The sequence below is a fragment of the Fukomys damarensis genome, unplaced genomic scaffold (assembly GCF_012274545.1).
Source record: "Fukomys damarensis isolate Sample0158 unplaced genomic scaffold, DMR_v1.0_HiC HiC_scaffold_28, whole genome shotgun sequence".
NCBI classification, from domain to species: Eukaryota; Metazoa; Chordata; class Mammalia; order Rodentia; family Bathyergidae; genus Fukomys; species Fukomys damarensis.
Genome location: NW_022900940.1, coordinates 46,337,673 through 46,350,507, shown reverse-complemented (window position 1 = coordinate 46,350,507; position 12,835 = coordinate 46,337,673).

The window sequence follows — 12,835 nt, the reverse complement described above, 5'->3', positions numbered from 1 at the left end:
TGGTGCACTAAGGGCCTTGTGGGGTCGGTGTTGGATTTAGTCCGAGATTGTGTCTCAGTTTTCCCATCCACAGAGACCGAGTGACTCGAAGTCTCTGATCCTCGGTTTCCTATTCTGTGTGAAAGGTTTGACTAAATCCATGGAACAGTCCACACAAATGCCTCTATTTTTACTGTCACTGATGTAAAATTAGAAGCAGCAACACATCTGTGGTCAATACAGCTGAACCAGAACTGGATGCCTGGGGAATATGACTCTGGAGTCACCATGCACATAGTTTCTCCTTTAGGAGTGCTCCTGCCACAAGTTAAACCATTTATAATGTTCCAGCATCCAGAAATTCACGGAGAAAAATGCATCAATAGAAAACAGACTAGTAATGTAGTAGGACCTAGAGATTAGCACTTGTTTCATGCATAACGTTGACATTCTCTTCTCATCTCTTGGGGAACACTTGCAACATGGTAAAATGAGTACTCATTTGATTTGAATTCTTCTGATTCTCATTATGTCTAGCACCCAGAAGCAAAGATAGATGGTCTGTTGATGGATAGACAGGCAGACTGGAATAGTTTGGAATCATCAGCGTTCAATTATCTTTCACATCTGTAAAGTGCTTTATAGCCTGCAATGCCTCTGCACAGAATTGTTAACTCTGTCAGTGAATAATTACTGCCTGTCCACTATGCTTACTGTGTGGCAGGCATTGTTCTAGGTACTGAGAAGATGACACAAATAAAAAAGAAATGCAGCTGCCCTCATTCAGCTTAAATCTTAGTGGATAAGTAGAGGCTATAAAAAATGAGGAAATGAATTTTGTTACACAACAGAAAGTAGAGAAAGAAGACAGTGGTCTGGGAAGGCTGGTCTGAGAAGGTACGTTATGCAAAGACCTTAAAGAGTGAAGATGTCAGGGGTTTTCCAGGAGTAGGTAACAGTAAGTGCAAAGGCCTTGGGACAGACACAAAGCTGTGATATTATGTTCCAGGAAGCATATGGAGTTGAGGGAAGGGAGTGGAGGAGAATAACAGGACAGGCAGACCGTGGGGGGCTGGGGGGCCATGCTGAGGCCTTGGCTTCCACACCAAGTGACAGGGGAAGGTCAGGACGGAGAGAGGGCATGGTGTGATGTGTGATGGGCAACTGAAATGATCCTACTGGTTTCCGGGTTGAGAGTAGATTGGGGGACATGGGCCGGAAGGAGAGAGAGTCAAGGAGCTACTGCAGAATTCAGCAGTGAGGCCGTGCTGGCTTGTCCAGCAGTGGCCACAGCGGAACTAAGAAGTTTCACGGTTCTGGAAATATCTGCGGTACCAACAACAGGACAGTTTCAGAAGAGAGGAGCGAAGCGGAGCCGAGGTGACTGCGGTCAGAGCAGCATCTCTTCAGCAGCGGGAGGAGCAGGTCTACAGGATGAGGAATTAGGAGTTTGGGGTTTGCAGTGTCCCAGGTGCCTAGCATGCCCAAATGAGATTTCCAAGATGCCCTACAGGAGTCTGGACTTGAGGCACAGGGCCAGACAAGATTTAACTTTGAGGACCGCATCTGAGTTCTGAGGCTTCCAATCTTCGTGGAGAAATGAGGGGAGCTAGCAGAACACTCTCCCCCATATCTAAGATCCACGAGACCTTAAAGTCTGTCTTGTCCTCAGAATGCATTCTATTCTGAGCTACATTTCTCTGCAGGAGCCAAAAACGGCCCAGATGGGAAGCCAGGCGGTTGAAGAATTGTTCTTAGGGAAGCCAGAGGCAAATTAGCAGGCACCTCTACTAATTTTCTGCCATCTGCGTGCTGACTTGGGCTGCCCTCACTTCAGACTGAGCAGAGAGAGGGCACATGTTTGTTTGGGTTTGGAAACCAGTCGCTTCAGCCCCTTGGCGTCCCACCTATGAACTCAGGACCAGTGCCTGGAGCCCCGGTAATTTTCCACTAGAGAATGGCTTGTAGAGGCTGCTGTGATAAAAGCTCCTCCTTCAGGATGACTCAGCTGCTCTGGTCTCCAGCCAAACTCCTGCGCAAGAGGCTCTGCGCAAGAGGCTCCACGCTGGAGGATGGGACCCCCACGCAGGAAGGTCCTTGCTGTGATGTCTACCTGCTTCTCCACTTACTCCTTGGAATAACGGCCCCTGTTTCTCTAGCACACCCTGTGCATCAGATACACAAAATGCTGTCTCCTAGAGGAAAAGACATAGAAAAGCCTAGCACCTCACCCCAGGTTGCTGTGAGGCTGTGTTCTTGGCCAGTACAAACTCCTGCCCCAAGGCCTTTCTGAGCAGTGCCTCCAGGAAGAGGGTCTTTACATCACAAATGCAGAGCACTCTCACTCTGCCTTGCTTAGACCCTGCCAGAGAAAAAGAGAAGCCAATAGAAAGAGCTACCTATCATGCTTATGTAAGGATTCAAACTCACAGGGTAAGAAAAAGCAAAGCACAGTTCTAGATAAGTCATTTGCCCTTTGCAATTCTACCTTTTCATGTATAATGCAGAATTGGACCCACAAACACGCTTACATTTCTGAACTTAACATGCCTTTACCTCTTCTCCTAGGAAAAAAAGACTGGTGTACCACCTGGATAAGAAGGACCCCTACACTTAGCTAGCTTGGTATCTTTCACCCATTTTATCCCAGTCTCCAGTATACATAATGCTGTGGAAACACAGGGGTCCTCTCAGGTAAGACATCTGCCACTCAAGCTTCAGGGAACACAGAGGCCTCCTGGCTGTGACTTCCCACTTTCTCTGTCACCTCCAGGGCTCTGAGCCATATGCTTCCCACGTCCACAGTGAAGAACGATTTTCACCCCAAATGGGAACATTGTTTCTGTATTTATAAATCTGAGAGATTCAGACGCATCTGCTCATATTTACATCAATTCTGTTGCGGCTGTAAAGTTGCATATGCTATTTTGATGAAACTTTATCTTAATTTCATTACCAGCCTGAGTAATCATGTGATAATTGCCCCATTTCCAAGTAACCAGGCAAAAGGAATATTTAGCTTTTTTGTTGTTTCGTTTTTTTAGAGTCATGACTCCAATCAAATATTATGTATTTACCTTCCTAAACAGAAGTAGAAGTGTACATTTTCAAGCTACTCAAATGTCTATGGCAAAAGGGAAAATGGTTGGCTTGACCTTGAAGAGCAGGTCATCGAACACGGGCCGTGGCCCAGTCCAGGCCCAGAGTTGTGTGAAAGCGCATTTGAAGTGAGGCAGCGTGCCGCAGGAGAAAGAGCTCGGGGCGTGACATCGCACAGCCCGGACTCCGCCGCGAGGGCCTCCCCTGCCCAGGCAGTCACATCTGTCGGGCATTTAGGCACCGAACTCTTCCGAGCCTCAGTTCTTCTCTTGCCTGTTCACCAGCCATACTCCATGTAGAAATTCTCCACCCAGAACCCTCACTGCAGCCACCAAGGAAGAGGGGAGAGCTGCCTCTGCTTTCCTGGAAATCACACTTGGTATGTTTGGGATGGTCTGGGAATTTCGCTGAGAGTTTTCCAGGTGACTCTAATATGAGATAGGTTTGGAAATGGTAGATTGAATAATTTTAAAGATGATTTCCAACCCTGTCCCTTGACTGCTTTGAATGTTGTCTTTAGTCTTACATGATGGCATCATCCTCTGTCACTGAGGAATCCCATGCAAGGTGACATGAATCTTCACGTGAATCGCCCACGCCCTCTGAGTCACCTAGGGTTCCCCCTGAATGTACCTCTTCAGAATGTGACAGGACAAAAGACCCTCAGAGGCTTTCAGAGGAAGTAAAGAGCAGAGTGACAGCTTCCCGAGTCAGGGAAGGTGACAAGTGCTTTACTGCCTTGAGTCATAAACCATGGGTACCTCTCTGAAAAACTTTACAGTACCGTTAAGAAAATAAATCTGCCCTTAGGCTTAACAGTGAACTAGCATGTGACATAGATGTATTCACTTGTGAACAAAGGCTTCCACGTTCAAATAATGAAAGGCTATCATGAACCACCGGTTATCATAACTACTATTAAATGTCTACTGTGTGCCAAGTTGTGTACCAAGACTTTTCCGCATTACCTTACTGACACTTGTCAATAACCTGATGAGGTGAATACTTTCAACTTCTGCATTTACTAACAAAGTCAGCTCCAGAGGAGTAAGCACTGTAAGTTGTCTGGGTTCACATAGCCAGGAAGTAGCAGATCAGACTCAAGGTCCCCTACCTCCTCCATTAGTGCCCTGTGACTTCTTGACAATGCTGTAATCAGTGCAAAAGAAACATTAGTAAGTTCCAGAAAGAAATTTTCCTGAGGTACCTCACCAGTAGTAAAACATTAAAGAAAACTCAAAACCCAGCAAAAAGAATAAAGCATTGGCTCTTTCCCTCTATGTTTTCTTGCCACAGCTCACAGTCCTTTTATGTTTATTGTTTCCTTTGTTTCAATTCCTTCTTAAAAAGAAGTTTGGATTGACAGATTCTTGGAAGTCACCACAATTTAATTGTAATATTTAACTTCTCCTGAATCATCTTACTTTGTTTCTTCTCCTGACTGTTTCTATACAAAGGAATAAAAACAACACTTTTCTTTTGCTTTTTGTACATTTCTATTTGGGAGACCTTAGAAAGCTTTGCACATTTGTCTTTTCTTTTCTACATTCCCCCATTTCCAGGAAGAAATATATTCAAAATGAAGAGAAGCACAAGCATATGGCTTCAATGATTTGTTTTCAGGATGAGAAAATGGGTGTCACTGAACACAGCAGATTGTTCCATCCCTTTATTCATTTGACACATATTTATTGACTACAGAGGACTTGACCCTTTGATAGGGCTTAGTAGGGGAGAAAAACACCCATCAGCTAATCTCACTGATGAATGCACAGCTCTATTGAGGGCGATGGAAAGAAGATTTACCAGATCCAACAAAAACTTATAAACAGGGAAGCTTCTCTGAGGAAGGCACAGGTGAGCTAAGTTAGCTAGAGGAAAGGGGGAGAGACTAGGGTGCAGAATGTGCGAAGCAGTGAAATTCACATGGGCAAGGATCCTACAGCGAAAAGGGCTTAAGACCAGAAGATCAAAGCTAGAGCAGAAAATGAGGACGAATGTGGTACGACTGAAGGAGACCAGGAGTGTCCCATGCTGAGCCATGAAGACCATGGTGTGGACTTTTTATGATCTTCAGAACAATGAGTGCACTGAAGGGTATTAATCCACAGGATGGTTCATGCAGATTAACCACGGGAGGATAGTCCTAGCTGTCCTGACTTATAAAACACTTTTCCATAAAAAGATCATGCTGCCGGGCATGGTGGCACACTCCTGTAATCCCAGCACCCAAAAGGCAGAGGCAGGAGGATCACTGGGAGTTCAAGACCAATCTGTGCTACATAGTGAGTTCCAGGTCAGTCTCAACTACATAGTGAGACCCTGTCTCAAAAAAAAAAAAAGAAAGATCATGCCATTATCTTGACTTTTGCTAAAACAAAACAAGTCTTGAATTATTTTCCAGAGGCAGATTAGGGTAAGGCCTATGTGGCATGACCTCAGGAACTTTAGCCCACAAAGTCCTCATCACCAAATGAGCAATAAAGCAATCTCCCCAGAGACCATATCATTAACAGAGAAGCCATAGCATCTCAAGTTCCCAAGAGATAAGACTGCCTTAGCATGGATTTGTTTCTCAATTTCTTGCACTGATCAGAGTTCTTTGGGAAGCATCTTACTCAACATCTCAGCATTTAAATAGCACTTCTAAAGTTTATGAAACTCTGTCATTAACATTATTTGAATAGACCAAAGCTATTCCTGGCTTCCCCAAGTTATGCGCCTTGGCTGCTCCCCTTGTTGGGTCCACTGGCTTCTATATGTCTTTTAATCACGACAGGGCCCTGTCTGCTTCACTGTTTTCAAAACTTCTTGCAGGACCACACGAGGGCATTTACCAACCAGACAGTCAGGGGACTTGTCACAGTGGGGTATGAGAGGAAAGAAGACCCCACCCAAGCACTGCCCCCACCAGAACCCGGTTTAGCCCCAACCTTCTCCCCTTTGTCATCTTGAAGCAGCTCCAGAAGATGAGACCTTCTTCACCCAATAACCATAAAACAAAAAGCCTGGAATGTTAGATTTCCCTTGCCTTAAGATGGCTATTACTCCTCTTCCTATAACGTCCTGCTTCTCACCTAAAAGACGGCTTCTCCCACCTACCAAAGGACAGCCTTCTTCTTCCCAAGATGCCTTTTCTCCTGCCAAAAAGTAACCAGATACTTGCTACCTCCGAGTAACCAGTGATGTCACAAGCCCTTCCAAGTGGTCACAGGCTCCTCCAATCCCTTAATACTGCCTCACTTAACTCCACCCCAGTCCTGTAAAAGAAGCTCTCGGTTCGGCCATATTGCTCTCTCCTTTGATCGGAGACAGCCTGGCAGCCTGAACAAGCCTACAATAAAGACTTGTAGTGGTTCTAGAAAACAAAAACAAAAACAAAAAATTATTTGAAGTTTAAAAGTGCACAAAACTCCCAAGTTAATCCTTACCTCATCTCATAGGTAAATGTGGAAAAAATGTGCTGGTTTCAGAGATGAGAAATTCAGATATTCAGTAATCACTGAAGTTAATTCAACTTACCAGACCAAAAAGGACCTGGAGCCCAAAGTGGCTCATTGCTAGTCTGAGATCTCAAAATTGTATATTTTACCAACTTAGCGGCTGCTTTGACTTAATTCTTGGGTTTTCCACTCACTATGTGTACTTGGACTGGTTTTAAACTTTCCTAGGGTTCAATTTCTAATGAGAATAGTCATAGAGTTTAAAGAGTTATAAAAATAAAGCAAATATACATAATACATTCAGGAAGCCTAATGCATTAGAGTCTCAGTAAAAGGTATATTACCACCACTGTTATTACAAGTTAAGAATCCCTAATTAAAAAGTCCAAAATCTAAACATTTTTACGCCATTCTAATATCACAAGTACAAAATTTCATAAAATCACCTTTGGGCTATGTGTATAATATGTATATGTCATATAAATGAATTTCATGCTTAGAAGGGGGGCCATTCCCATGATATCTCATTATGGACACACAAATATTCCAAATGTTAACAACACACACACACAATATGAAAGGTTTCTGGCCCCTAGCATTTCAGATACAGAACACTGAGCCTGTGTTGTATATTCCACTGTACTGTGCATTTGATTTGATCTAACAGCTCTGTAGGGGAATGCAGGACCATCCCAGTTTCACCTAAAGTATGTGTCTCTTCCTACATAATGGCAAATTATAGAACCCTTAATGTAAGCAAGACATGTGCCCTGAATTTTCTCCAATAATGATAGGTTATGCAAGTATTTTAAAATTGATATTAAAGTAGTTTAATCATTCTAAAGAGGATTTTAACTGCCACGGTGAGTGGCTATGAAGGATTACTCCCTTTCCCATGTTGAGTTCAACAATTCAAAGTATCATATTGAAGTTCTGATCATACTAAAATTCGTTAGCAGAGAATACAGCTCTATAGACAAGTCCCTTCTTGCAATCTAGGAAAAACCCTGGATGCCTCTTATTCTACCCAGTAATTACCAGTTGCTAAGTTGGGTTACATGCATGTAGAAACAAAAAAGAGAGAGCTTGAGTGGGGCTAAATATAGAAGCCAAGATTCAGATTCTATTATATTAGAATTTCACATGACTCAACCAGTTCCCATACATTGACAAGCAGTCTATTTTAAATCTAGAGTCTTTAGAGCAATAAAAAGAATTTCCTAATTAGGTAAGACACTTGCTTGTCATTCTACACTCTTGGTAGTTACCATAAGAAAATCATTTACGTTTTGAACTCAACATTTTCAGACTTTCCAATTTTATTCCAAGCCCCACCTGACTTCCAAGAAATAGTCTAATAGTCTTAGATGTGGAACAATCACTTAACTAGTGTGAGAATGGAGCTGGAATTCCAGTAAGCAGAGATTAAGCTACAGTGATAATGCTTAACTGTCTCTTAGGCTGTTGCATGCCAATGCTTAGAAACTAAAAAATACACTCTTAAGTAAACAATGGATTGCAGACAAAATCAAGAAAGAAATAAGACAGTTTCTAGAACTAACCGATAATGCCCGTACAACATCCAGAACTTATGGGACACAATGAAAGCTATCTGAAGAGAGAAGTTTATAGCTGTGTGAATGCTCACATCACAAAAACCAAGTAAGCCTAAATAAATAACCTAACAATATAGCTCAAGGTCTTAGAAGAACAAGAACAATCCAAACCCAAAGGTAGTACAAAGAAGGGAATCATAAAGATCACAGCAGAATACAATGAAATTAAGACCAAAAATAATGTAACAAATGAATTAAAGAGCTGGTTCTTCAAAAGAATAAACAAATCCTTAGCCAATCTAACCCAAAAAAGGAGAGAAAAGACTCAAATCAGTACAATTAGAAATGAAAAAGGTGAAATCACAATGGACACTCCTAAAATTAAAAAAAAAATTAAGAGCTATTTCACCAATAAACTGGGAAATTCAGAAGAAAAAGATAGATTCCTAGATACATTTGAACTACCAAAACTGAACCAAGAAGATTATAAAATCCTGTTATGGCTTGTATCTCATGCACTCATAGGTGGGGGTTTCTGGAGGTGGCTTGATCTAGGTTATAAATAATAGCAAATATTGGAATTGAGGGTGTGTGATTACTAAACTGGTTTGGCATAGTTCTGGGTGTGGATAATGGAAGGCCTACTTCTCAGTAAGCTTATAATCTGGATGGAATACAAAAAAAGGCTTGCTGCTGCTGCTGCCTCCTACCTACCCTGCCATGGACTGTTTCTCCTCTGCAGTGCCCCTCTGCCATGCCATCCTGCCTTGGAGCCAGCCAACTATGGACTTAAACCTCTATAAACTATGAGCCAAATAAACCTTTCCTCCTTTAACATTGGGTGTTGAGTACTTTGTATCAGCAATGAGAAAAGTAACTAAGACAAAACCTGATTAATCCAATAACGGGCAGTAGAATTGAAACAGTAATTTTAAAAAACCCTGGAGCTGGGGATTTAGCTCAGTGGTTCCACTGACTGCCTTGCAAGCACAAGTACCTGAGTTCAATCCCCTGTACCAAATAAAAAAAAAAAAAGCAACCCACAAAACCTAAAATCTAAGTCCCAGATCCAGATGGATTCACTACTGAATTCTACAACTTCACTGAAGATATAACACAAATACTCCTCAAGCTCTTTAATGAAATTGAAAGGCAAAAGTACTCCCAAAATCATTCCTGGAAGCTATCCTGATTCCAAAACCAGGCATGGATCCAACCAAAAAAGAAAACTATTGTCCAATCTCCTTAATGAACATGTATGCAAAAATCCTCAATAAAATATCAGCAAACAGAAATCAACAAGTCATCAATAAGATTGTGCAAGTAGTCTTCATCTCAGAGATGCAAGGATGGTTTGACAAATGCAAACCAATAATATATCACATAACACAAACAGAAGCAAGAAAAAAAATCACACAATCATCTCAAATGACGCAGAGAAAAACCTTCGACAAAATCCAACACATTCATAATAAAAACCCTGAAGAAAATTGGCATAGAAGTTCATAATCTGATAAAACCATTTGTGACAAACTTGTAAACATTAAATTAAATGGGGAAAAACAGAAAGCTTTCCCTTTAAAGTAACAAGACAAGGATGCCCTCTATTACCTCCTGTTCAACATAGTATTCAAACATTAGCAAGAGTAGTTGGGCAAGAAAAATCCTAGAATTAATAACCAAATTAAGAAAAATAGCAGGATTAAAAAAATCACACAAAATCAATGGTGTTCCTGTACACCAATAATGAATTCACTGAGAAATAAATTAGAAAAAATACCATTCATAATACCACCAAGTAAAATTAAATACTTAAGCAAACGAAAGATGTCTACAACAAACACTACAGTTCTCTGAAAAAGATTAAAGAGGTCAACAGAAAAAGGAAAGACATCCCATGTTCCTGCAGAGGCAAAACTAATATAGTCAAAATAGCCATACTTCCAAAATTGATATATAATGAAATCCCAATCAAAATACCAATGGCATTCTTCACAGAACTAGAGAAAATAATTCTAAATTTCATATGGAACTAGAAGAGACCCAAAATAGTAAAAGCAATTCTAAGTAACAAGAGCAAAGTCAGAAGCATCACAATCCCAGACTTGCAGTTATATTACAAAGTCACAGTGATGAAAACAACAACAACAACAACAAACCAGCATGGAACTGGCATAAAAACAGACATGAGGGTAGAAGAAACTGAACAGAGGATGCAGATTCCTCATGAATCGATTGAGCTTGTAAGTCAAGGGTCCAATGTATCTATTCGTATTCACAAAATATTAAAGAATGTGTGGCTAAATGAATAAATAATTGGAGAGAGCAAGGTCCAGAGAAATTGTGTGAGACTTAGTCCTGGCTTATGTGTTAGTATATGGACCAGTAAGTGAAGAGCCAGGAGGCGCAGAGATCTCCAAATGCTAGGGAACACAGATTAGCAGAGATGTTAGCATTTGAGCTAAGCCTTATACAGTGTAGGATTTTGACATGCAGACAGGGAGGCCGGGTCAATCAAAGAGGAGGAACAGCGTGGGCAAAAACAAAGAAGTGGAGAAGTTCAGGGTAGGCACGTTCCCCTAAAAGAACAAAACATCAAACTGGCAGAGATAAGCAAAGAAGAGACAGAGGTTGCCACATAGCCTCCCACTCTACAGCTCCAAGCTTGTGGGAGAGATTTCACAACTGACTTTGGAGTCGAGAGATTCCTAATAGTACCTTTTAAGTTTTTAGCTCGACTGCTGCAATGCCTACTTTCATCTATTCACCTCCATTAAGAAGCTCCCAGAGTTCAAATTTGATCACCATGGGGTTGCCTTAGATTCTTAGGACACCATTAGAACAGAATTTAGCAGTGGGTGGGGAAAAGTGGGAGTTGGGAGGCTAGGTTCTCAACCCACCCTGGGACTTCAGAAAGGCCATTTCACTTCCCTATTACCAAATTTGCTCATCTCGTAAGATGGGGCTATGATACTGCGTTTCTAAATTTCTTTCTTTGGCCTAGAGGACTGGTTACTACTCACTAAGTCCTCAAGTAATTCGCTCAGTTTTTCACTCATGAATGTGTACAGGTTTGGGGTTTGATGGGGATTGTACTGACTTCCAAGGTCTATCATAGCAAAGTTCTACAAACCAGTGACTTAGAACAGAAGAAAAAATTTTTTTCTTTCAATGCTGCAGGCCAGAAGTTCCAAATCAAGTTGTTCACAGGGACATATCCCTGGCCAGCAGTAGCATCCTTGATCTCTGAGTCTGTCTTCTGTGTGTTTCTCTTCCTATAAGAAGAACCTTTGATTTAGGGCCTTCCGTATGTGCAGGGTGATTTCATCTTGAGATTTTTAATTATTACATGTGTAAAATCCCCATTTCCAAATAAGATCACAATCACAGTGTAGTCAGGGTCTGCAAGGGAATAGATTTAATACAGGACACATCATTCATAGGAGTATTTTATAATATTCACCCGAAAAGTCAAATGCAGAGGAGTCCAAGAGATCTGTCCACACACGAGAGCCCTGAAGAATCCAGCTGAGGGCCTGGAGCCCATGGCAGTGTCCCATGCAAGTCCAATGAATGACCTAGAGCCCACGGCAATGTCTCATCATGCTTGTCTGTACCGAGGATCTGCACCAGGAAGGCCCAAAGGCCAGTGGTGGAAGAGAGAAAGCCTGCACTGACAGGGTGAAGGATTTGGGCCACCAGGCTGAGGGATCTGCACTGACCCCAGGAAATGAATCTTAAAGTGAAGATCAGAGCTCCCCTGATGAGGGCAGCAGCCATTCCCAGCAACAGTGAGGATCCAAGCTCCCAACTGCAGCAAGCTTCTCCTCGAAAATCAACAGCCAATAATCTTGCCTTCCAGTTCTCTTTTTATGCCATTGGCAACAATCCTCAGGTGGATCCTCCATGCCCAGATCACACTGATTCAGTCCAGCTGGGGTTCCAAGGTGACCATTAGTTAGCCCACCACATAGGGGTACTAGAGCATACATTGTGAACATATCTTCTGGAAGGACACAATCTAACCCACTGCAGGGAGCTATAGGGGGCAAAGAGCTCAGCCCCTAAGTCAAAACCTTGCCTCAAAAGCTCACAGGCTACTTCTGCTACTTCTTAGATGCATGACCTTGACCAACATGTGTGAATGTTTTGTATGTGTGAGACAATTCCATTTTCAAACAAGTGTTTGGCAAAATTTTGCTTCTGTTTGCAAACCCCACAATGGATGACAGGCACGATCACATCTTCCCGCAAATCACAAAACAAACTGTTTGTAAATTGAGGTACCACAGTACCAGATATAAGCAACTGGGGTTGGTCCAGAGGATTAAATCACACATACACACTGGCACATACCTGGTATCCAGTAAATGCCTTACTCATTACAGTTTTTCTTTTTAGCAAAGTACTTTCACTGATGATGCTCCCTGTCCGAACAGAAAACAAATGTGTGTCCACATCAGAGATAAACTGGAAAACAGAAACCCCCACAAAACAACTAAACATAAAAGGCTGAGGTTCTCAGAGGGACCATCACCACTGATTGCATTGTCCAGGTAAGTATTCCCTGGCCAACTTGATGATATCCAAATAGACAACCTTCTGCAATGGGCAATGTTAGGTTTACCCAGCACTCTTGGAAAGGTGGATTTCTTGGTGTAAGAAGCTCATCATGCTTAAAATACGCACTTTTACTCTTGAAATCTTGAAAATAAAAGTAAGAATGCAATTTGTAGACATGCTTGCCATTAAACTTCC